At 46.9% G+C, this 26,084-nt stretch overlaps 1 long non-coding RNA gene across 1 annotated transcript in view; it reads left to right on the forward strand.

Moving 5' to 3' along the window:
* Window positions 1–25,560, forward strand: part of LOC140404279 (uncharacterized) — a 79,799-nt gene extending 54,239 nt beyond the window's left edge. Inside the window, exons 2-3 of the long non-coding RNA XR_011938482.1 lie at window positions 8,399–8,483; window positions 24,637–25,560. This is a non-coding gene — a long non-coding RNA (uncharacterized lncRNA). The remainder of the gene's footprint in view (window positions 1–8,398; window positions 8,484–24,636) is intronic.
* Window positions 25,561–26,084: the final 524 nt, after the last annotated feature.

Here is a 26,084-nt window from a genome sequence, read left to right on the forward strand (position 1 = left end):
AGCAAATAGACCATCAAACCTCATGACACTAAGTTATAGGCACTGAGAGGAGCAAGTTCCTTTTTATCAACTCATCCAGGAAGAAGTTGCCTACCACAGCCAAATGCGGAACCCATTGGTTATAAATCGCAATTTAATGTCAACATTGGTTAAGCCAATATTTAATAGATAGGCAAAGTAATGTAATAGTGGAGGGGTTAGGTGGCCATTGGGGGGGGGATTGCCAGCTGGCCATCGGAGCGTACTGGTGGTCAGTGGGAGTGTTGGGTGGTCGGTGGAAGGATCGTGCGGTCATGGAGGGATCAGGTGGTCGCTGGGGTGGGCCTGTTGGCCAGAGGGCTGGATCGAGTGGTCACTGAGGTGGTCAAATGGACAATGGAAAGAGTCGGGTGATCGAGTCGGGTGATCGGAGGGAGGGGTTGGCTAGTCGCGGTGGACTCAGTGAGGGTAGTTGGAGTGGGTGGCGGGTGAACACGAGTCATGGGGTAGTCGGCAGGTCAGGAGTGTAGTTGGTGGGGGAGGGGGTAGTCGGGGAGGTGGTTGAGGAGGTGGTCAGGAGGATTGTCAGGGGATGGGGAGTGTGAGGGGAGTAAGAATTCCTCCCACAGTCCAAAGATGTGCAGGTTAGGTGGATTGGCCATGCTAAATTGCCCCTTAGTGCCCAAAAGGTTATGTGGGGTTAATGGGTTACGGGAACCGGGGGAGGCATGGGCTTAAGTAGAGTGCTCTTTCCAAGGGCCGGTGCAAACTTTATGGGCCGAATGGCCTCCTTCTGCACTGTAAATTCTATGATTCCCTATCCCGAGGGTTTTAATCTTACTAGTCTATTCTGGCTAAGCCACGGAAGGAGGGAAAACTATCTCTCTGTAAGGCACTGAACAGCTCTCACTAGGAGGAGATAACACTTCCGGCCCCAAACAGTTAAATAGGATGTTAGTTACATTCTAGTGGAAAATCTCTTGTCTGTCAAAACTAATGGAGCCTAGGATCTAAAGCTTACTCAATGTGACCATACAGTTTATTTTTCGTGGGATTTTATTAAAATATTTCAGGGTATTAAATATAAAATTACAGAGTTTAAAAATAGGAATTGTTATCTGTTAATAGATTATACGATGTACGAGGCAAGTTTTTTACGCAGAGGGTAGTGGGTGCCTGGAACTCGCTGCCGGAGGAGGTGGTGGAAGCAGGGACGATAGTGACGTTTAAGGGGCATCTTGACAAATACATGAATAGGATGAGGATAGAGGGATACGGACCCAGGAAGTGTAGAAGATTGTAGTTTAGTCGGGCAGCATGGTCGGCACGGGCTTGGAGGGCCGAAGGGCCTGTTCCTGTGCTGTACATTTCTTTGTTCTTTGTTCTTTGTTCTATTATCTTTTTCTATAAGACCAGATGATATGGGAGCAGAATTAGGCCACTCGGCCCATCGAGTCTTCTCCGCCATTCAACCATGGCTGATATTTTTCTCATCCCCATTCTCCTGCCTGCTCCCCATAACCCCTGATCCCCTTATTAATCAGGAACCTATCTCTGTCTTAAAGACACTCGAAGAGAAGAACATATCATGCATGGAAATCCCTAAGTATCTATGACACCACCTACTTAATACATCTAAAGGAATAATAGGTTTGCACACACGAAAGTCTGATGGGACTTGTCGGAGGAACCAGGCAATTGGACAGAACTGCGACCTCACCCAGTAGCAGAAAGGAGTGAGAGTGCAAAGCTGGGTGAATCTGTCCCTTTTTTATACTTTTCAATTTTTGAGACAGTCCGTCTTTCAAAGTTGACCGATGTTTCTTTTGTTCCTGGTTCGAGGATTCTTTGGTATATGTTCGGTCCACAAGTCATCCTTAAGGGTGACTTCATCCTATTTCGCCTTGAGGCATCAAGAGTCTTTTGATATAAAAGTGGAAGTTTTAAGATTATCTTTGGTGTTCGAAGAGGTGGCTCCCTAATTGCTTCATGGTTTTGCTGCAGCTGCAGCCAGGTTATTTTAAGGGATTTGTGGCAGACCAAGGGCATCAGGCGCCTCGTTTGTTTAGGATGACCCAAATGGTATAACGACGAGCTCCTGCTGTTTGCGTGTAGGTCAGGCCTACTGTGTGCCAGCCTGGGCTTGGGATTTGTTTAACTGACTGCGTTTTAGTCCGAATCTCGGGTGATTGTGATATCCACACAGGAGCGGTCGTGAGGCCTAGTAGGGCATCAGTGGGGTGATGTGGGGAGGAGGGGGGGGGGGGGGGGGGGGGGGGGGGGGGGGAGTCACTCCTGTAGTTACCTCGGAGTTCAAAATGGTTTTCATTCTTCTAACTTTTCCTGGATAGCTAGTCCGGTAAGGCAATTGGAATCACCCAAAGACTGCAATTTAAATCAGGGTATTTGATCATTCCCAGTGCAGGATAATTGCCCGAAGGAAGTTTGAACTTCCCGGGCAATTGACGTGCAATATTTAGGTAGGAATTCCTGTGGCAGGTCTCCCAGTTCATCACTGAGTTACCCCCTCGGATACGACACCCAGGCAATCGGGAATAATGGACCAGCATCCCTACCTACCAATGGACAGTGATTCAGTGAGTTGGGATCATGTCTCCTCATTCAATGAAAAGATGTCTACAGCACAACGACAATTCATTGAATCATAGGATGGTCGCAGCGCAAAAGAATACCATTCAGCCCATCACATCCATGTTAGCTCTCTGTCAGAACAATTCAGCTAGTCCCCCTTCCCTACCCTGATCATCCAATTCCCTTTGGAAAGGTAGGCCGAGGTTCTCTGGACTCCTCGCGCCATGTTCCTTGGCAGCGTGAGACAGCGTGCCGTTGGTTGGTGATGGGATCATTTCACAGCTGTCAATGCTTTGAAGTACCTTGTGTTCCCTGCCTTCATTTTGACAACAATCGGGTGTGGTCATTGCCAATTGCTAAGCCCTAATTTTAGGGAAAATCGATCTTCCCTACCTCCACACTGCCCCTCCAAAACCTCGAGGACATCATTTGCCATTTAGCAAGCCGCTGTCCCGTAACATTACCACTCAGGTGACAATGTCGGAAACCAATCCCCCAGCTCCCTGCGCACGTGTTCCCCGCGCCTCGCTCCATCCCTGCAGTGAGATAGCGGAGGAAACACCTGCGTTACGGTGATAACTCAATGTGACTTCAAAGCTCTACTGGTTTCCTTAGACTGCAAACAGCTGAGTGGATGGGTTTATTGCAGCTATTAATGTATTGGCTACCCCCGCTACGCGTGCAATCACTGCACCCTCTCGCGTTAAAGGTAAAGGGTGGGATTCTCTGACCCCCTCGCCAGGTCGGAGAATCGCCGGTGGGTGGCGTGAATCCCGCCCCGCTGCTCCAACGGCAGCTGCCGAATTTCCGGCGTGGTTTTCAGGTGGGGTGAGGATCACGCTGCGCCGGTCGGGAGCCGTTGGCAGCGGCCCCCCCCGCCAATTCTCCGGGCCCCGATGTGCCGAGCGGCCGCCCGTTTTCGGCCAGTCCCACCGGCGTGAAATGGACATGGTCCATCAGGGCAGGACCTGGCTTGTAGGCCGGCTAGGTGAGTCCTCGGGGGGGCGCGGGGTGATTCAGCCTGGGGGGGGGGGGGGGGCCACGGTGGCCTGGCCCGCGATTGGGGCCCACCGATCTGCGGGCGGGCCTGTGCCGTGGGGGCACTCTTTCCTTCCGCGCCGGCCTCTGTATGGCTCTGCCATGGCCGGCGCGGATAAGAACCCCCCTGCGGCTGCGCAGTAACACCCTGGCCGGTCTGCGCATGCGCGGAACCATGCCGGCGGTTCTGCGCATGCGCCAACTTGCGCCGGCCCTTCGGCACCGGTTGACGTGGCGCCAACCCCTCTGGTGCCTACCTAGCCCCCGGAAGTGCGGAGGATTCCGCACCTTCCGGTCGGCCCGACGCCAGAGTGGTTCGTGCCGCTCTTGGCGCCGGCATCGGGCCATCCGGCCAGTTGCGGGAGAATCCCGCCCAAAGTGTCAAGTTGTGGGTTCAGTCTTGTCGCATGCGGTGTTGAAAGCAAAATTCTGTTAACCCTTGGTGAATCATCACAGTTGGTGTCAGCTCAGTTGGCAGCTCTCTGGCTCTTGAATCGGAATACTGTGGGATCACACCCCATTGCAGGGACCTGCGTAGAGAAACGGGAGACTTCCACTTCAGAAAACGACTGCCAACGTAGCCACCTTCTGGACGAGATGGTAGACTGATGCCCCCCAGGCGGTCATGGAAGATCTCGTCACATGTCTTTGAAGAGGAACAGGTTTGGCAATGGACAATTCCTAAACCTTGACGAGAGAGACAGGTCAGGAAGGAGAGGGGGGAGGGGTGGGCCATTCATTAACAATGTTAAAGGTTTTAAATGGAGAATTGTTCCAAATGGACCCCTTTGCATTGTTTATGACTGAGAATATCATGGACTGCTGAATAATGCGACAGAAATTAGTTTTTAACAATTGAATTATCATATAGGAGTTTATTCCAAAATTAATTGGGGTAGAGAAAATATAGGTGGCAAAATACGCTCAGTTTGTGATTGCGTTGAGGATTATGACGTTATCTCAATGAGGAAGAAAGGACAACTTGACGTGCTCCTGGTTAATGCCTCCAATCAGTGATACCTCCACAAAATCCTGTAAATTCAATGGCAGGATGGAAGCTCCAATACCAGTGTCCTCTTTCAAAGTCAATATCAAGACACTGGCTATGGCTAATCAGATACCTTTGGCGGGACGCATTGCCCATGTGCCTGACACGAGACTCCCAAAATGAGTCCTCTACTCTGCGCTCGGTAGGAGGGTTTCCAAGGACTGAATTTTGAGCTGGGGGTTTCTCCCTCTTAGTTACAGCTCAGCTGAACACGCAGACCTGCAGACACATCAACTCCGGTTAAGGCGGCTTTATTTTTCCAAGCTTGGTCCACGTACGAGGGAGAGTGCTTTGGATAAATGCCAAAAGCACTCTGCCTGACACTGGTACAGACGCCCCAATTATACAATTTTCCAAAAAATCAATAGCCCACCCCAGTTGGGCTTGATCCAATCCTTGGGAGCTGTCAATTTGATAGTGACCAGTAAAGTTTACTTTAAGCAACATGGTGACTGTGATCAGCTCATGATTTAACCCCATCCTGCCACGTGATGTTTACCAGGATACTGTATCTATGGTGAATTTGTTTTTCTGCCATTCGCATCTTACTTGTCGCAGCCAGTTCCTGCCCACCTCATTGCTTATCTGGATGCAGGATGTTGAAGTTTGTTCCTCTTTACACCATGGATTGTCTGAAAGAGGATGTTGGGGCCACTGATAAGAACTGCTTACTGACCTGACCGTGTTATTGCTGACCGCACTAATACTATCTAATCCTGTTTGTCACAAAAAACATGGGCAAGTTAAGTAGGTTAAATCCTATCATGCATTGTGGCCACTGCTTGTAGCAAGGGATTGAATGCTTGTTACTGGTATGTCCTAAAAATACATGTTTAATGGTTAATAATGATGACTGGGTATACTTTCTATGATTAGTCTCAATCCTCAATAAACTAACTTATGTAGAACTATTCTAGTGTTATCCTAGCTTTCTGGTTTTAAGGTGTCTCATCTCAGGACACCCCCCCCCCCCCCCCCTTCAAGCTCTATCCCGATGAGTGGTTACCAGGAGGGCAGAGAAAATATTTCAGGCATCTCCTCAAAGCCTCCCTGAGAAAACTCCGACATTCCCGCCGATCTGTGGGAATCTCTTGCTGGGGACCGCCCAAACCTAGAGGGAGCACCCGCAAAGGTGCCAGCCATTTCAAACCTCTCAGGCAGGCCCAGGGCGGAGGGCAAGGCAAACGATGGAAGGAGCGGACCAAGATCAGAGCATCCCGCCCGTCCCGCCTGTGGCAGAGTGCACAGATCCAGCATTGGACGTTTTAAGTCACCTCAGGAGCCAAAGAACCGGAGTGGAGGGAAATCATCCATGGCCCTGAGGGGCTGCCGAGAGAGAAGACCGGGTAATGAAGTAATGAATCTGAAATTCTGGGAACCAAGAATCTCAATGGACTTAGCTTCAGTGTATGAACAGGAAAGGGGAAACAAAAAGTCAAAAGTGTGTGTTTTTTAGGTGCTTCACGGTCTCTTGTTATTGACGGAGCAGGCTTGATGGGCCGAATGGCCTACTTCTCCTTCGACAGTCTTATGGGCCTATAAATAAAGCAAAGACTGTAGTTGGGCACTTCAGAGTCTGTAGAAAGACCTGTGGTGTCTTAATCACGACGCAGAGTATCTTTGCTGGGTAAAAGCGGATGCTGGAATCTGAAACGAAAACAGAAAATGGTGGAAAATCTCAACGGGTCTGACAGTGACTGTGGAGAGATAATGGGCGCCATTTAATGCCCAAAATACAGAGTGCCGTTTTGTCGCGTATAGCCGGGTGTTCCTCAGCACCCGCAGCTCAGCACCCGCAGCACCTAGATCCACCTCGCTATCAGACGGGACTCTTTTTTTGGCCCCTGACAGGAACCCCCGCCGAGGTGCACTTACCTCCCTTTCCGCCATGACGAGCGGAATTCTAAATGCGGCCCCGATCTCTTGAATCCCCTCGGACTCCCCACCACGGCCTCCGGACAACCCCCCCCCCATGCCCCAAATTACCTCTTCGGTGGTCCTTGAGATTCCTCTAACCCCACCTTTTAAGAGAGGGCATGCCCCGGGCCCGATGGGTGGCACTGCCAGGGTGCCAAGATGGCAGTGCCAAGGTGCGGACTCGGCAGTGTCAAGGTGCCAGGGTTAGATCTCGCGAAGCCTCCCAAATCGCGCAAGGTTAAAGGGCCTCTTTGTGTCATCAAGTCAGGCGTGACAAGGCCATTCAATCGCGCCCAACATTTCGAGTCTGGATGACTCTTTGCCAGAGGTGTGGAGAACTGGAAATAGGAAGAGATGTATCCTGTAATGTATTGGGTGGGTTGGGGCGAGGGGGGGGGGGGGGGGGGGGGGCGGGGGGTGGAGAGGATGGAGCAGTAGGGGCTGGATAGAGGGCCTGACGAGGGTGGAGGCTAGGGAGAAATTGACAAATCTCTGCTTGCAGCTGGGCGGAAGGTGTTCTGCAAAGCGATCACCCAGTCTGCGTTTAGCCTCTCCGGTGTATAGTAGACGGCATTGGAGCAGCGAATTCAATAGACCAGGTTGAAGGAGGTGCACGCGATGCACTGCCTCACCTGAACAGAGTGTTTCGGCCTTGGAGGGTCAACAGGGAGGAGGAAATGGGGCAGGAGTTACACCTCCTGTGATTGCATGGGAAGGAGCCATGGGAAGGTGATGAGGTGTTGAGTGTGATAGACCACAGAATTTACAGTGCAGAAGGAGGCCATTCAGCCCATCGAGTCTGCACCGGCCCTTGGAAAGAGCACGCTATTTAACCCCACACTTCCACTCTATCCCTGTAACCCCCACCTAACCTTTTTTGGACACCAAGGGGCAATTTAGCAAGGCCAATCCACCTAACCTGCACACCTTTGGACTGTGGGAGAAAACCGGAGCACCCGGAGGAAACCCACGCAGACACGGGGAGGACGTGCAGACTCCGCACAGACAGTGACCCAGCCGGGAATCGAACCTGGAACCCTCGAGCTGTGAAGCAACTGTGCTAATCACTGTGCTACCGTGCTGCCCCGTGTGTGCGTGGGTTTCCTCCGGGTGCTCCGGTTTCCTCCCACAGGCCAAAGATGTGCAGGTTAGGTGGATTGGCCGTGATAAATTGCCCTTAGTGTTGGGTGGGGCTACTGTGTTATGGGGATAGGGTGGAGTTGTGGGCTTGGGTAGGGTGCTCTTTCCAAGAGCCAGTGCAGACACGATGGGCCGAATGGCCTCCTTCTGCGCTGTAAATTCTATGATATAAGACTGCCTATCCCATTTTTCATATTCATAAGCTCCTTACGAAAGGCCACGTCACACCTTACTGATCAATGTGTGGCTCTGGGCATTGTGAGCGATCTTTGTTCTTTATGCAAAATAAATAAATACTGCTTTGGTGTTCTTTGTTGTACGCCTTGTTGGTGACAGTTTGACACTTCCACGCTGGGCTGCAGATAAGAGATCTTTACAAGCACTTAGTGAACCTGGTCTCCAAAGACAAATTTTATGGCCACTCTCTATTATCTGACCCTGAACCTTGCCGTCCACCTACAAACAAGATCATAACCATTTTAGTCTCAGGTGGAAATTTAAATGAAAAGCATTTCAAGAATGCTATACATCTGTGTCGTCTTGGGTTCAAGGTCTACATGGGGTTTCCTTCAAGTTTGGCCTGCTATCCTGAGAATGTTATTCGTAAAAAGCATTCTTGTTTATCTGTAGATCTATGTGCATCTCAGTAACTCTTCACGTGGTTGTACTTCTGCTTCCCAACAGATGGTAGCCCAGGAACTTGCACCCATGTTCGTCATCATACCCGGGGACAGTGCGAGGGGGCGGATACTGTACGAGGATGGCAGGGGTAAGTGGCAGAGGGCAATGCCATGGTACGGTGCCAGGGTGGTAGGGGCAGTACCAGGGCTGCAGGGCAGTGCCAGTGTGCAGTGTCAGGGTGCCAGGGCAGTGCCAATGTGCAGTGCCAGATGGCAGGGAGTAGTGTTGGGGCCGTGCCAGGGTACTGTGCCGGAGTGGCAGGGGGCATTGCTGCGGTGCCGTGCCAGGGTGGCAGGGTGGTAGGGGCAGTGCCAGGGTGCATTGCCAGGGTGGCAGGGGAACTGGCAAGGCACTGTGCCAGGGTTGCAGTTGCAGGGAGCAGTGCTATGGCAGGGTGCCAGGGTGGTTGGGGCAGTACCAGGGTGCAGTGGCAGAGTACAGTTCCAGGGTGGCAGGCAGCAGTGTCGGTGGACATTGCCAGAGAGCAGTACAAGATAAAGTGACGGGGGACAATGCTGGGGGGGGGGGGGGGGGGAGGGGGGGGGGCGGTGATGGGGGGAGGGTTCTACTGGGCTGCTCCATCTGGAGAGCCCCATGTCCGTTGGGGAAGAGGGGCCCATGGGGTGGGGTTGTTCATGTGGGCATGGTGGGGTCTCCATATGTAGGGGAGGGGGGCCTTTGTTTTTTTAAAAATCGGGGTGAAGGGTGCTCTTGTCCCAGGATTCCCGACGTTGTTGGCTTTTCCCAGTCTCAACCCCCGCCAGAATGACGCCGTGGGCCACGCCTCCATTCTCTTTGCACCAAGTGTCCCTTAGTCATGTGACATTGCATCATAGTTACGTCAATAGTTATATCAATATCAGGTGCTCCTGATGATAACCTTTTACTCCATGACTCCTGGCAGATGGAGTTAAATCATTTAATATTTTGCACGAGTGTTTGGCGCTCCGTGGAGTAGTGCGGTGGGCAGGCACAGGCTCTGGTAGCCACCTTCCATACCAGGATGCAAACTTATTCTGCTGTTAAACTATTGAGGATTCATCGCCACCTCATTGAGAAGTGTGTTGATGCTTCATTCAGTAAAAAGTATGAAAGGGATTCCTCTCATCTGCCTCTTGTGCTGTCTTATTCTCTTCAGTAAGCGAGTAAATAAATACGATTCAAAAAGCAGTGTTTCCCATCCATAGACTTTGTAATGCTCCCATGGGATCATTTGGTCTCACCTGGGAGACCAGACAGGGCAGCAATTTAATATCTCACCTGGAAGACAACACTCCTGACAGTGCCCAGAAACCAAGCCGTTGGTGGAATTGCTGAAGGGACGACAATTGGCCAAGCGACTGTGGAGATTTCCCTAACCTTCTTTCCATAGTTCCTGGGGATTTGAAATTCATCTGAAGCAGTGTGGCAAAGCAGAGGGGCTGGTTTAGCACAGCGGGCTAAACAGCTGGCTTGTGATGCAGAACGAATGCCAGCAGCGCGGGTTCAATTCCCATACCGGCCTCCCCGAACAGGCGCCGGAATGTGGCGACTAGGGGCTTTTCACAGTAACTTCATTGAAGCCTACTTGTGACAAAAAGCGATTATTATTGTTATAACAGAGGGAACCACATCTTAACATCTCACCTAATATCTGTGCCTCTGAGGATACAAATAGATTGCAAGCTATTGAGGCTAATGACCTAATATGACTTGTCATAGTCACAGAATCATAATAATAATTTTTATTGTCACAAGTAGGCTTACATTAACATCACAGCGAAGTTACTGTGAAAAGTCCCTAGTCGCCACACTCCGGCGCCTGTTCGGGTACACAGAGGGAGAATTCATGATGTCCAATTCACCTATCAAGCACGTCTTTCAGGACTTGTGGGAGGAAACCGGAGCACCCGGAGGAAACTCACGCAGGCGCAGGGAGAATGTGCAGACTCCGCACAGAGTGACCCAAGCCGGAATCGACCGCTGTGAAGCAATAGTGCTAACCACTGTTGAGGGTAGAAGCCAGGCAGACAAGCTCTAGGGTCTACAGCGCCAGGAAGCTGGATTCAATTCCAGCCTTGGGTGATTGTATGTGTGGAGTTTGCACCTTCTCCCCGTGTCTGCATGGGTTTCCTCCGGGTGCTCCGGTTTCCTCCCACAGTCCAAAGATGTGCAGGTTAGGTGGATTGGCCATGCTAAATTGTCCCTTAGTGTCCAAAAGGTTAGGAGGGGTTACTGGGTTACAGCGATAGGGTGCTCTTTTAGAGGGTCCGTGCCGGCTCAATGGACCGAATGGCCTCCTTCTGCACTGTGGGGAAGGACAATCAGTTGTATTTGCAATTACAGCATCAATGCAAATTGAATGACGCTACACACAGATCAAGAAATAGCACTTGGCTATTGTCTTTGCATTTCAACTAATACCTGTTTGGGAGAGATGAGGAGATGATAGAGTCTGACGACAAGTATTTCAATGCATCTTTTTCAAACTGCGTTTGCAACGGATATTACTTTGTTTGCGGAGATGTGATTTGTAAGCAAAGTATATCGCCAACATGCTGTTGAGAGGTGCACCTGCTTTGAAGGAAGATGGTGATGCTAGTACATCTTCCAAACTCGATGAAAATCAACAGCATGACATGGTCTGGAAGGCATCATCCCAGCAGAGATGGTGCATCTGAATCTGGCATTGAAGAATCTTGCTCAGATGGAGCAAACTATACAACAAGATGCAACTCATCGAGTGTTACAGGGATTTGCGATGAAAGAATGGCCTGCGCCCATCAAGGACACATCTGTTGTTGTAAGAGAGTATTTGGAGATGTAGAGATGAAGTTATCTCCCAAGATGATAACTGTACAAAAGAACTAGAGTCGTTATCTCGAAAGAGATGAGAAAAGAAGTGTTGAAGAATGTCCATGCAAGTCATCAAACCAACGAGGGTCAGAGTAATGCTCTAGTAGCTAAACTGGAGCAACGAGATTGAGGACCACATCAGTCAATGTTGTGCTTGGAATTAATATCAAGTTAAGCAGGCAAAAGAGTTCTCATGTCTCATGACATCTCATAAGTGACGCTTGGAGTAGGCCTCCCCACTCTCATTATCTCTGAACACTACTATCCAGGCTACTGGGAGGTAGACCAGCCAACGTCAATGATTACCAGTGAGATTGTAGGATGCCTAAAAGCACACTTCAGTCATCATGGCATTCCCAACATTACGATGAGGGACAATGGCCCGCGGTTCACAAGTGAGGAATTCAGGTATTGCATGACTAACTGGGAAATTCAGCACCACACATCATCTCCGCACTATCCCCAGTCACATGGAAAGGCTGAGATAGTGGTGAAAATTACCAAGGGGATCATCAGAAAAATCAATTTGATCTAGTACAATGTGTACAAGGCAATATTAGAGTGGAGATACACACCAACTGAAGGCAAAAGATGTCCAATCCAATGACTAATGTCATGCCATACCCAGCTGATTCTTCCAACAGGCGAGGCAGTGGTGTAGTGGACTAGTCACTGGAACATCGAACATAGAACATGGAAAATACAGCACAGGACAGGCCCTTCGGCCCACGATGTTGTGCCGAACCTTTGTCCTAGATTAATCATAGATTATCATTGAATTTACAGTGCAGAAGGAGGCCATTCGGCCCTTTGAGTCTGCACCGGTTCTTGGAAAGAGCACCCTACCCAAACTCAACACCTCCACCCAACACCAAGGGCAATTTGGACATTAAGGGCAATTTATCATTGGCCAATTCACCTAACCCGCACATCTTTGGACTGTGGGAGGAAACCGGAGCACCCGGAGGAAACCCACGCAGACACGGGGAGGACGTGCAGACTCCGCACAGACAATGACCCAAGCCGGAATCGAACCTGGGACCATGGAGCTGTGAAGCAATTGTGCTATCCACAATGCTACCGTGCTGCCCTTAAGAACAAATAAATCTACACTATATCATTTTACCGTAATCCATGTACCTATCCAATAGCTGCTTGAAGGTCCCTAATGTTTCCGACTCAACTACTTCCACAGGCAGTGCATTCCATGCCCCCACTACTCTCTGGGTAAAGAACCTACCTCTGATATCCCTCCTATATCTTCCACCTTTCACCTTAAATTTATGTCCCCTTGTAATGGTGTGTTCCACCCGGGGAAAAAGTCTGGACTAGAGATCCAGGATAATGCTCTGGGGTGCTGGGTTCAAATCCCACCAGGGCAGATAGTCAAATTTGAATTCAATAAAAGTCTGGAATTAAAAGTCTGATGACGACCATGAAACTTTTGCCAATTGTCCTCAAACCCCATTCGGCTCACTAATGTCTTTCAGGGAAGGAAATCTGCCATCCTCACCCGGTCTGGCCTACACCTGACTCCAGACCCACACAGCGATGCTTAATTGCCCCTCTCTGAAATGGCCTAGCAAGCCACTCAGTTCGAGGGCAATTAGGGATGGGCAACAAATGCTGACCCAGCCGGCGACGCCCACGTCCCAAGAGCGAATAAAAGAAAACTTTTTTAAAAACGACTGAAGCAGCAACAGTGGCGAAATGGCAAAAAGACAAATTTCACTGTGATAAAGTTACCGAATTATTGTGTTAGAACTGAGAGTTGGAGAGCAGGTCAGGGCGCAAATATTTGACGCAGCCAACAGCCGACGTGGGAATTTGGGATCGCTGGAGAGATGTTTTCACCTCGATCGTACACGGTGAGAATGAACAACCAAAATCCAATGTAGCCAATGGAAGAGCAGCGTCTTCACCACAAACAAACGATGAAGCGGATCTGATCCGGCAAACTGAACGAGGAACTGAGGTCAACCCGTCCCCAACAAATGCACAGGACCAGCGGCAACGTTCGGCACAGCAACAACATTTCCCAGCGAGACAACGTCACTCCAGGAACGAGAACAACAGCCAGAAACTGGCTGCCATTCTCCTGCTCCCTTCCCTGTGCAGAGTTCAACGAAGAAAACTGCTCACCTCGGGGCACAATTGTGCAAAGCCGAGTGTCGCACACCCCTGCCTGTAAACAAACGTGAACCGGGGGCTGTGAGATTCTTGTGCACCGCTGACTTTGTCTGAGAGGTAGGACGGAAATTAAAATGTTTTACCCCAGCAGGTATCGATGGAACACAAATGTGTTATAAGTGGGAAGCAGCCAACAGGCTGCGGGACCAACGGGCCGCAAACAGGCCGCTGACTTCAGCTCCCGTCTAATTCAGTACCCCCACCCCCCTGCACGCCACATCTCCTGCTCTTGCAGACGCGATAAAATGCCTCCCTTCCCCCACCCCTGCCTCGCCCACTTGTGCATTGCGTGCAGAGGAACGGACTAGAAAGAAAACATCTTTTGTTCGCCTGTGATAATTCTCCTCATGGACGGTTCATGTTGAGTGGCATGCAAATGATAAGCTATGCAAATCTTTCCCTTCTTAGGAAACGTGGATTGTTTGGATAAATATCTTTACGCTTTGCTTGTCACACTCATGTGAGCTCTGAGGTCAGTTCATGTAAATAAAGATTTTGGACGGCAGCCATTTTCACGTGGCACATGGGCACATCAGCCGAGAGTGTGGGTTCAATTGCCTTCTCAACCTTGCCCCTCGCCTGAGGTGTGGCGATCCTCAGGTTAAATCACCACCAGCCAGCTCCTCCTCCTCAATGGGGAAAGCAGTCTTTGGCTATCTGGGACTATGGCGACTTTACTACTCTGAGTTCCAAAGGGGCACATCCTTAATTGAGTTTCGGCAGCTCAATTTTGTTCAGGTGTGTGGGCAGGCCAATCATTTATTGCCCGTCCCTAGTTTCCCTTCAGAAAGTGGCGGTGAGCTGCCTTCGTGAACTACTGTAAGTACACCCAAGGTGCAGTTAGAGACAGAGCTCCAGGAATTTGACCCAGCGACAGTGAAGGAACGGCGATATATTTCCAAGTCCGGGTGGTGAGTGGCTTGGAGAGGACCACTTCTGGTGGTGGGGTTCCCAGGTATCTGCTGCTCTTGTCCTTCTAGATGGTAGTGGTTGTGGGTTTGGAAGGTGCTGCCTAAGGAACCTTGGTGAGTTACTGCAGTGCATCTTGTAAATGGTACACACGGCTGCCAGTGTTCGTCGGCAGTGGAGGGTTTGAATGTTTGTGGTGTCATGTGAGAGTACCTTTAAGTACAGGAATACAGTTCATCTTGGGTAATGTTATAGCTGGATCACAGGTGGGAGTGATGCTTACTGTGGTTGATAAGCCAGTGGAAAATCAGACAACTGAAGTGTTGAAGGACAAATATCCTGGGATTTTTCCGGATTGTGTAGTAACAAGGTCACAAAGTCACAGGTTACGACAAGAGGAGAAATCAAAGAGTGAAGATGAAGTTGAAGTGCAATTATCAGAAACAATTTTTGATCAGATGGTTGAAAAAGATCAAGAACAGGTGGAGGATGAGGCAGATATTTTTAGTTCAGGAAAATTGGCTCTGAGTTACAACAAAAAGATATAGAAATAAAACGGATGTATCAGCAAGCACACACGGAAGAGGAATCTGAGTGTATACCAGAGTGTTATTACCGTTAAAGTGATGTCTTGATGAGAAAATGGAGACCTTTACGTATGTAGGCAGATGAAAAGTGGGCAGAAGTTCATCAAGTAGTATTGCTGGTAGGGTATAGAAAGGAGGTGTTGCGAGTATTATGGGTCAGGATTTAGAGAACTCCAAAGTGTATCATGGAGTTCACCTGACCCACAACTTTTAATAGATTGTGGTATGGGGAGCACACCGCTCACTCTACAGGTGTGGTACAGCAGAAAATGGAACAGTGTTTTTTTAAAAACAAAACAATGTTTATTCTATGAACTCAAGTTAACCTTTTTAAAACAAACTATCTTAAAAGTGACTATCTTAGCAACCAGTAAATCAAATACACCCCCCAAAGAATACAACACTAAGTAACCTGTATGCTGTCCTTTTAACATCCAAAAGAATTAACAAACCTTCAAACAGAAGTATTATATTCAATATTGAGACCTTTCTACAATTCTGAGTTCACACAAATGATCCATAGATTGTCTTTTGGTGGCAGAGATCAACAGCAGTGCAGCTCACTTTTAACTTCAGATTCAGCTCACTAAAAAACACAGACACACCCAAGCTTTCTCAAACTGAAACTAAAAAGCAGAAGTGGAGCTCAGCTCCACCCACACTCTGACATCACTCCAGTAACATGAGCAGCTCCATTTCTTAAAGGTACATTTCTTAAAGGGTACTCTCACATGACACCTCCCCCCCAAGAAAAAAAAAACCATCAACTTCAAGATGGTTTCATTTTTCACCTTTTCACCATCCTTTAAGAAATGCACACAGTAAATACACTTTTCATTTCAAAAAACAACACACGCAAACAGGTACAATATATAGTCCATTTTTTCCCTTCTTCTCCCTCCAACTGAAATCCTTCTCAATTAACAGTCTCTTTGAACAAGAAGGTCTCCGCACGCTCTGTCCATTGCTCTATGCCTCGGCATTTCTCTTTAAAGTCAGGTAATTTAGTTCAATCTCATCATAGAGTCCCTTGCAATTCTCCAACACAGGAGCATTGGTTAGCACAGTTTTCAGGCAGTCAAATGCCTGTTGAAAGTCCGCTGTCCATTGAAATTTTCAGCGTTTCTTAAGCAAGTTCATCAGTGGAGCAATCACGCTACAAAACTTTTGCACAAATGTTCGATCAAATCCACTCGTGCCAATAATCGCATTATTTTCCTTTGTCTCGAGGGTATCGAAAACTCCTCAAGGAAAGTGACTTGGGCTTTTCCAAATTCACTTTTGGCTAGGTTTATCACCAAACCCGCCACCTGAAGTCGATCGAATAACTCCATCAGATGTTTTAAATGGTCTTCCATGTCTGGCTGAAAATTACCAGATCGTCAATGTCTTCAGCACAACTGGGTAATCCTGAAATGACTTTGTTAGTTAACTGTTGAAATGTGGCTGGGGCGTTTTGCATGCCAAGTGGCATCACTTTGAATTGGTATATACCATCTGGAGTCACAAAAGCTGAAATCTCCTTCGCCCTTTCGGATAAAGATACCTGCCAGCAACCTTTAAGTAAGTCCAGTTTGGAAATAAAAACTGATTGTCCCACTTTCTCAATGCAATCCTCCAAACGTGGGATAGGATAAGAGTCCGTCCTTGTAACTGCATTAACCTTTCTATAGTCCACACATAACCATTGGGTACCGTCTGGTTTAGGCACCATCACTATGGGTGAGCTCCATTGGCTGCAACCCACTTCAATTATGCCATTTTTAAGCATACTCTCAATCTCTTTGTTAACCTGTGCCAATTTTAAAGGATTAAGTCTATATGGATGTTGTTTGATCGGAACAGCATTTCCCACATCTACATCATGTACAGACATTTTAATACTGCCCAATTTATCTCCACAAACCTGCCCATGTGATATCAATAACTCTTTCAGGTCAGTCCATTTTTCCTCTGGAAAGTAACTCACCAATTTATCCCAATTTTTAAGAACATCCTCATTTTCCAATTTAATTTGAGGAATGGTGAATTCACAGTAATCTGGATTTGGTTTGTCACTTTGAGTTACAATCATTAAAACCTCCTCCTTTTTCTCTCCTTCCCTTTCAAAGTACCTTTTAAGCATATTCACATGACACACTCGGTGAGTCTTCCTTCTATCTGGTGTTTTTACCACATAATTCACCTCACTTAATTTCCTTTCAATCTGATACGGTCCACAAAACCTAGCTTTTAAAGGTTCACCTACCACTGGTAACAACACTAAAACTTTATCTCCACTGGCAAAACTACGAACTTTGGATTTCTTGTCCGCTACCCATTTCATCACATTTTGTGCAACTTTTAAATGTTGTCTAGCCAATTCACCTGCTCTATTTAATCATTCCCTAAAATTTGACACGTAATCCAATAATGTAATTTCCGATTTCGCACTCGCCAATTTTTCCTTAATCAATTTAAGTGGTCCTCTTACCTCATGCCCAAAAATTAGTTCAAAAGGACTAAATTTGGTTGACTCATTAGGTGCATCCCTAATTGTGTTGCTAACTTTCTCCTTGGTTCAATTGCTCTGTTTTATTACTTTTGCTCTCGAGCCGCCAGGTATCTTTATGATACCGCCACGAGGTTCAAGTCGAGTAATGATCAATAACCCAGTACACCGATTAGTAAGATTCAAATCAAAGCACATTTATTATACACAGTAATCGCTACTCATGCACAAATTCTTCGTCTAGGCTACTTCTACAACTAACAGGCCTATACTTAACTTCGGACTGGCCCACCAGGTCAGGGGAACAAATGGCCTTTCGTTCGGGTTCTGATTCTGCGGGATTCGAAGTTGGTACGGATCGGTAGCTAGGAGCGCCTATCTCGTAGCGAGCGTTGAATTAAGACTTACTTTGGTCGGTGGTCACTGCACCGGTCACGGTCAATGTTGATTCGTGTTGCTGGGTGACCTGGGCAGGACGAAGAGGGGGCTGAAGAGAGATCGATTGAACTTGGGGCTTAACTCTTATAGTCCCCAGGGGCTTCCCACCTTTTGGGGCGGACCCTGTACCTGGTTCCAAGTGATTGGACTTTGTCCCAATCGCTTGGTTCGATTTTCTCCAATACTGGAGCGGTTCCCTGATCGATGGGCGGTCTTGAGGTGCTCGTTCACCTCCTTTGTGTTGGTTCCTGCTGGCGCCGAGGAGTCTGGCTTTGCTTTATGTGTCCAAAATGTTACTTATTGTTCCCGGGGATTGCTCATCAGTATGCAGATGGCTGCTACATTGTTTTGGTGATGGTCGCTGGTATCGATGTTGTCTGGCTTTTGCAGAGGTAAATACACAGCAAACCTGCAGCTGCTGGTTTCTGTCTATGTGGGCTGACTTTCCCATCAGCCTTTGCCGTTTGCCATTTTAAATCGGGAGTTGGCCAATTTAGGTGGCTACAATTGTAAACAGTACGAATGGAATTCCTTTATCCCAATCCTCTGGATAATCTTGACAATAAACCCTCAACATTGTCTTTAATGTCTGATGCCACCTTTCTAACGCTCCCTGCGATTCTGGATGGTACGCAGTTGACTTAAATTGTTTTATTCCTAAGCTATCCATTACTTCTTTGAATAACCTCGAGGTAAAATTTGATCCTTGATCTGATTGTATTTCTGTGGGTAGTCCATATCTCGTAAAGAATTTAAGTGACTCCTCCACAATCTTTTTAGCTGTAATATTGCGTACTGGAATGACCTCTGGAATCCTAGTAGACACATCCATTATCGTCAAAAGATATAGATTCCCACTTTTTGTTTTAGGAAGCGGTCCTACGCAATCAATTAGGACCCTTGTAAAAGGTTCCTCAAATGCTGGAATGGGTATTACGGGCATTGGTTTTATCACTGCTTGAGGTTTCCCTATCACTTGACATGTGTGACATGAATGACAAAATTTAACTACATCTTTCTGTAGTCCAGGCCAATAAAAATGTTTTTGGATTTTAGCTTGTGTTTTCCTTATCCCCAAATGACCTACCACTGGAGACTTAACCCTTTAAAATTGGCACAGGTTAACAAAGAGATTGAGAGTATGCTTTAAAATGGCACAATTGAAATGGGTTGCAGCCAATGGAGCTCACCCATAGTGATGGTACCAAAACCAGATGGTACCCAATGGCTGTATGTGGACTATAGAAAGGTTAATGCAATTACAAGAACAGACTCTTATCCTATTCCACGTTTGGAGGATTGCATTGAGAAAGTGGGACAATCAGCTTTTATTTCCAAACTGGATTTACTTAAAAGGTTACTGGCAGGTACCTTTATCCAAAGGGCGAAGGAGATTTCAGCTTTTGTGACTCCAGATGGTATATACCAGTTCAAAGTTATGCCATGAAAAACGCACCAGCCACATTTCAACGGTTAACTAACAAAGTTGTTTCAGGATTACCCAATTGTGCGGTATACATCGACGATCTGGTAATTTTCAGCCAGACATGGGAAGAACATTTAAAACATCTGATGGATTTATTCGATCGACTTCAGGAGGCGGGTTTGGTGATAAACCGAGCCAAAAGTGTATTTGGAAAAGCCCAAGTCACTTTCCTTGGCCATACAATCGGACAGGGTCGATTGGTCCCACGGGATGTGAAAACAAAAGTTATTGGGGAGTTTCCTATACCCTCGACACGAAGGGAAATAATGTGATTTCTTGGCATGAGTGGATTTGATCGAACATTTATGCAAAGGTTTTGTAGCGTGGCTGCTCCACTGATGGACTTGCTGAAGAAACGTAACAAATTCCAGTGGACAGCGGAGTGTCAACAGGCATTTGACTGCCTGAAAGCTGTGATAACCAATGCTCCTGTGTTGGAGAATTACAAGGGACTCTGTGATCAGATTGAACTAAAGTATCTGACTTTAAAGACAAATGCCGCAGCGTAGAGAAATGAACGGATCGTGCAGAGACCTTCTTGTTCAAAGTGACTGTCAATCGAGAAGGATTTCAGTTGGAGGAAGTAAAATGAAAAAAAAATGGACTATATTATTGTATCTGATTGTGTGTGTTGTTTTTTGAAACAAAAAAGTATATTTACTGTGTGCATTTCTTAAAGGATAGTGAAAAGGTGAAAAATGAAACCATCTTGAAGTTGATGGGTTTTTTTTTTCTTGGGTGGAGGTGTCATGTGAGAGTACTTTTAATAAATGGGTGTTTATTACTGCAGTGATGTCAGAGAGGGGGTGGAGCTTAACATCTCATCTTCCGGTTAGGCACGCTACAGCCTTCCGGCCTGAACATCGAATTCAAAACTGTGGCGACTAGGGGCTTTTCACAGTAACTTCATTTGACGCCTACTTGTGACAATAAGTGATTTTCATTTCATTTCTTTGCTTCCCCCTTCCCCACCCGCCCACATCTACAGTTCATCCTCTGATGTTAGTTTCCCTGCTGTTTGACCTTTCACATCTTTTGTTCTCTCTGGGGACTGCCCTTAGCACTCTTTCCCCTTGGTTCCTGTGGCCATTAGCACCCGGTTTTCCTGGGTTTCTGTGACTATGACTCATCTTTCATTCTCACTCCACAGTATAAATATTTCCCACTTTCTCTGTCTGTTAGCTTTGACAAAGAGTCATCGGACTCGAAACGTTAGCTCTTTTCTCTCCCTACAGATGCTGCCAGACTTGCTGAGATTTTCCAGCATTTTCTCTTTCGTGTCAGCTTTTTACTTTTGTTTTAGGCTGTTTGCTGCAGTGTGTGTTTTAGTTTAGTTTTCAGTGTCGGAGCTGAAGCCAGACCAAGCAGGTGTACTGCTGTTCTCTCTGCCATCAAAAGACTATCTCTTGATCATTTGGTGAATTCAGAATTATAAATATTCTCAGTAGGGAATATAAACCTAATGTGTTTCTGTTTAAAGGTTTTTTTTAAAGTCTTCTGGATGTTAAAAGGACAACTTATGGATTACTTAGTATTGTATTCTTTGGGGGTTGTTTTTGAATTGATGGTTGCTAAGATGTTCACTGTATGTTTCAAAAAGGTTAACTTGAGTTCATTGAATAAACATTGTTTTGCTTTAAAAATTACTTTTCCATTTCTGCTGTACCACACCTGTAGAGTGGGCGGTGTGCTCCCCATACCACAATCTATTAAAAGTTGTGGGTCAGGTGAACTCCATGATAGAGCATGGACACCGCAGTCCTTGCATGAACAAGAAGTGACTCCAGTGTCACAAGCCTCCACAGCGAGCTTGTGGACAGACTCCACAATTGCAGAAACGCAAGACTCCAGAGCGCAGTCCTTGCACGAATAAGAAGTGACTCCAGAGTCACAAGCCTCCACAGCGAGCTCGTGGACAGACTCCACGATAGAAGAAATGCAAGACTCCAGAGCGCAGTCCTTGCACACACAAGACGTGACTCCAGTGTCACAAGCCTCCGCAGCGAGCTCATGGACAGCCTCCACGATAGAAGCAACGCAAGACTCCGACGCGCAGTCCTTGCAGGAACAAGACCATGAGGGTCTAGCAACCTCCTCTGACCAACAAGCGGCAGATGATGCAAGTCTGCCATGCTCAAGTAAACAGCAAGAAGACTATGACAGTCCACCACGCTCCAGTGCACAGCAGGACGACCATGATGGTCTGTCATGCTACAGTGAAGAACAAAGCGACAATGGCAGTCCAAGCCCAAATGAAGGACAACAGCAAGACAATGACAGTCCACCCACATTGTTTGCGCCACCAGATGAAGACTCTGACAATTTACCCAACCCAAGTGAACAACAAGCAGCTACTGAGGATCGACCCACGATATGTGAGACGAGTGACGACAGCATCCCACTTCCTATGCAAGATGTGCAAAGTGACAGACCTCAGCTAGTGTGTACAGAGGTATTCGACGATCACTGTGAGACCACTGGTGACTCCGGTGACACCACGACACTTCCACCCTCATTCGCTTGAACCTCTCCACAAGTCAATGCATTCCTGCATGTTCTGACTCCAGACGTGCAGCTTCAAGAAATCTCAGCTGACTCCAGTGAACCTGCTAAGACTCCGGACGGGGAGCATCAACAAAGCAACACTGACTCAGTTAAAACAAACCAGACTCCAGATGGGGAGCAACCAAACGCCGACTCTGACTCATGTAAGCCGGACTTTACTCCAGATAGGGAGTGCCGCAACCTCAGTGATGGCACGCTCAGGATGACAACAGATGCCACAACGACAGGAGATGGATCACTTAACAATTACACTGGGTCAGTAATAACAAGCAGCAGCTACAGTCCAAGAGGAATACACCAATATTCACCACAGCTATATCCACACATTTTTTCCACACCAGCAGTGCAGCCAATGACAGCTCATGCTGGACAAACCCAGTATTCAAGCCTGCAGCAGCCAGCAGTCTATGCAGCATATTCTCAAACAGGCCAGCACTACGGACTAATGGAATCAAGACCGAAGGAGGACTCCCGCAAACGCAATCTGCACTACAGACTGGATGCCTTAGTTACAGCCCAGGATTTGCTGCAGCCCAGCCTGGCCAGACGGCATATTCCTATCAGATGCAAGGTTCCAGTTTCACACCATCACCAAGTATTTATGCGAGCAGCAATTCTGTTTCCAATTCGACAAGCTTCAGCGGTTCTCAGCAGGATCACCCTTCCAGCACAGCACGTGGCCAGAACCAGTATATACAGTCTTATCCAACTTCAACATATGGCACATCCATGACCTTGAATAATACTGTTGATGGTACCTCTTCAACGTCAACGACTTATCAGCTACAAGATGCCATCCGACAGCACCATCACAAACATCGAAAAAAAAGACTCCAAATCAGACAGCGAAGTGATTTGACCACTTCTTGGTTCCTGATACACAGGGACACCGATGGCCTTCACAAGCACATGCCACCATCAAACTCACCACCCCACCAAGAGAAACATTTGACCATGATGATTGAAGGGTTTTGGACTCGCACATTTGATTTGGACTTATTATTTAATCACTGTTCCCATGACTTGTATGTACCTTAACATATCTACCAGTTTTTTGTTCAATTTTCTCAAAGTGCGCAGAAAATATGTAACATATAAAAAAGAGGGGATGTGGTGTGCATCAATGTAAATACATGTAGGCTAGCTAGACACTAGAGGGACCACCAGAAACATCACACACACACTCAACCAATAGATCAGTTAGATAGGACACGACCAATGGACATTCACAATACACACAGAGGTGACATGACCACAAGAGGGCATTACACCAACCCATATATAAAGGACACCATACACATGACCTGCCTCTTTCCAGTGGAGACAGTCAGTGAGTAGAGACACAGGATTGATTCAATATTACACCCACCACATGGATTGCAGCAACTGGTTAGTCAGTCTGGGTAGCTATAGTAGGATTAGCAGTAGTGTCGAACCCGAGTACATAGAACATTACAGCGCAGTACAGGCCCTTCGGCCCTCGATGTTGCGCCGACCTGTGAAACCCTCTAAGTAATAGAAGTGTAAATAGTTTAATAAACGTGTTGAAGTTATCTCCACGTCTGAAACTTCTTTTGTCAAGTGCACCACAAGGAAGCCGCTTATGTTACACCTAGAGCATAACAAATCACTCACCACTTTCTCAAGACCAATTGAAGGTGAGCAACAAGCACTGAGCTTACCACACCCCACGAACGATTTTTAAAAAAATAGCAGGTTAGAAATATGGAGCATGTCAAGGCAAGCGGTAGCTTTAAGACAAGTCACTCACATGTCTGTCAGGTAACCGAACAAACCTTTGCCTGCAGAATTTGTGATTTTCATGTTGTGGCAGGCCTCAATTTTCTCCATCGAGTGAGTCACTTACTCCATTACCTCACCCTTCTGGTCTCACCCCAAATTAGGGAAAACTTTCTTTACAACATTACGTTTGAAAAATTGTGAGAATAAAGGCCATTAATGTATAGTTTTAATATCTGAGATGAAGAGTTAATTGCTAATTAAGGTTCAGAGCCAACTGGAGGCATTCTGAATGTTGTATTATTTTATGATTTTATTTTATTTTTCTTAACATGTCATAGTCATTCTTTACAGGATGTGAACATTTATTGCCCATCCCTAATTGCCCTTGAGAAGGTGGCAGTGAGCTGTGTCCTTGAACCAGTGTAGTCCCTACACCACCTACAACGTGGTGTAGGTACGGACCGAATGTTGGAAAATGGGATTACATTAGATAGGTGCTTGATAGCCAGGGCAGACATGATGGGCGGTGGTCTGCCATTGGTCGGTGACAGGGTCTTCCAGTCCCGCCATTGTCAATGGGGTTTCCCATTGGATGTACCCCTGGCCGTCGGGAAACCCACGACTCGGGTGCACCATCAGCGGGAACGGAAGCTGCCCCCGGCATGAATGGCTAGACAATTTCGGCCTATGACCCGATGACTATACACTCACAGAGCTGTTAAGGAGGGCGTTCCAGAGTTTTGACCCGGCGACAGTGAAGGAATGGCCATGTATTTCCATGCCAGGATGGTGTGTTACTTGGTGTGCAGCTTGCAGGTAGGGGGCGCTCCCATCATAAGTCTGCTAACCTTCTAGGTGTTGGAGGTTGTGGTATTGGAATGTGCTGTCGAAGGAACCTCGACACTGTCCTGTCCCTCTCAAGCTCCAGACGCACATCCTGCAAACTCTTCAAGAATTGAGACTCTCAATTCTTACTCAATCTTTCCCAATATTTCAGATGTATTGAATTCCTTCTGGCTGTTGGGACAACCACGGCCAGCGTCCAAGCTAAACCAAAAACACCAGCGGCTGCAGTCAACTCGATAAAGCAGGATTTGCCGACAATCACACATTAATCGATGTCCTCCGAAACATCTAACATATTGACTATTGCGTTTGTTAATTGTTCATATTGTAAATTTTGATTGTTAACGTTATATTGTGTTTCATTGCAGGAACCTCTGATGTAAAAGGGGGGAGAAAGTGTTGCGTTTTCATGTTTTTTCCTAGTTGGAATAACGTCACTTTAAGAGTTTGATCACGTGGCGGAGAGAATAGTATCAGCCGCTTGGACATGCACTTGGGCAGTCTATGCTAACAGCCTTGGCATGTGAGAGTATCTTTAAGAAATGGGTGTTTAAGAAATGTACCTTTAAGAAATGTGTGTTTAAGAAATGTACCTTTAAGAAATGGGTGTTTATCAGTGATGTCAGAGTGTGGGTGGAGCTGGGCTGTCTGTCGGCTTTTTACTTTCGTTTTAAGCTGTTTGCTGCAGGGTGTGTTTTAGTTTCGTTTTTCAGTGTTGGAGCTGAAGCCAGACCAAGCAGGCGTACTGCTGTTTTCTCTTGATCATTTGGTGAATTCAGAATTATAAATGTTCTCAGTAGTGAATGTAAACTAATGTGCTTCTGTTAAAAGGTGTTTTAAGTCATATGGATGTTAAAAGGAAAGCTTAAAGGATTACTTAGTGTTGTAATCTTTGCGGGTTGTATTTGAATTAATGGTTGCTAAGATGTTCACTGTATGTTTCAAAAAGGTTAACTTGAGTTCATAGAATAAACATTGTTTTGCTTTAAAAAAATACTTTTCCATTTCTGCTGTACCACACCTGTAGAGTGGGCCGTGTGCTCCCCATACCACAATCTATTAAAAGTTGTGGGTCAGGTGAACTCCATGATACACTTTGGGGTTCTCTAAACTCTGTCCCATAACAGCCTGTAGAGTAAACATCTTTCCAATAAAGCTCTTGTTTGTTTGTACCTTTATGACCTGCAAGACTACACTTTAAAAATGCCACAGTGAAATATTTCACTGTACCTTGGTACACGTGACAATAACCAAAATCAAGAAATCCAATCCAAACATCTCTGGCTGGGCCGGCATTTATTGCGCATCCCTAATTGCCATTACCGGAGTGCCAAGCTGGGCCATTTCAGAGGTCATTTAAGAGTCAACCACATTGGATCTGGAGTCACATATAGGCCAGACCAGGTGAAGATGGCAGATTTCCTTCCCTAAAGGACATCAGTGAACCAGATGGGTTTTTACAACAATTGACAATGGTTTTGTGGTCACCATTAGCCTTTTAATCCCAGATTATTTTATTGAATTCAAATTTCAGCATCTACCATGGGATTCGAACCTGGATCTCTAGGGATCACTATGCTAGTAGCTCCCCACGGTGGT

The sequence above is a fragment of the Scyliorhinus torazame genome, chromosome 30 (assembly GCF_047496885.1).
Source record: "Scyliorhinus torazame isolate Kashiwa2021f chromosome 30, sScyTor2.1, whole genome shotgun sequence".
Lineage (NCBI taxonomy): Eukaryota > Metazoa > Chordata > Chondrichthyes > Carcharhiniformes > Scyliorhinidae > Scyliorhinus > Scyliorhinus torazame.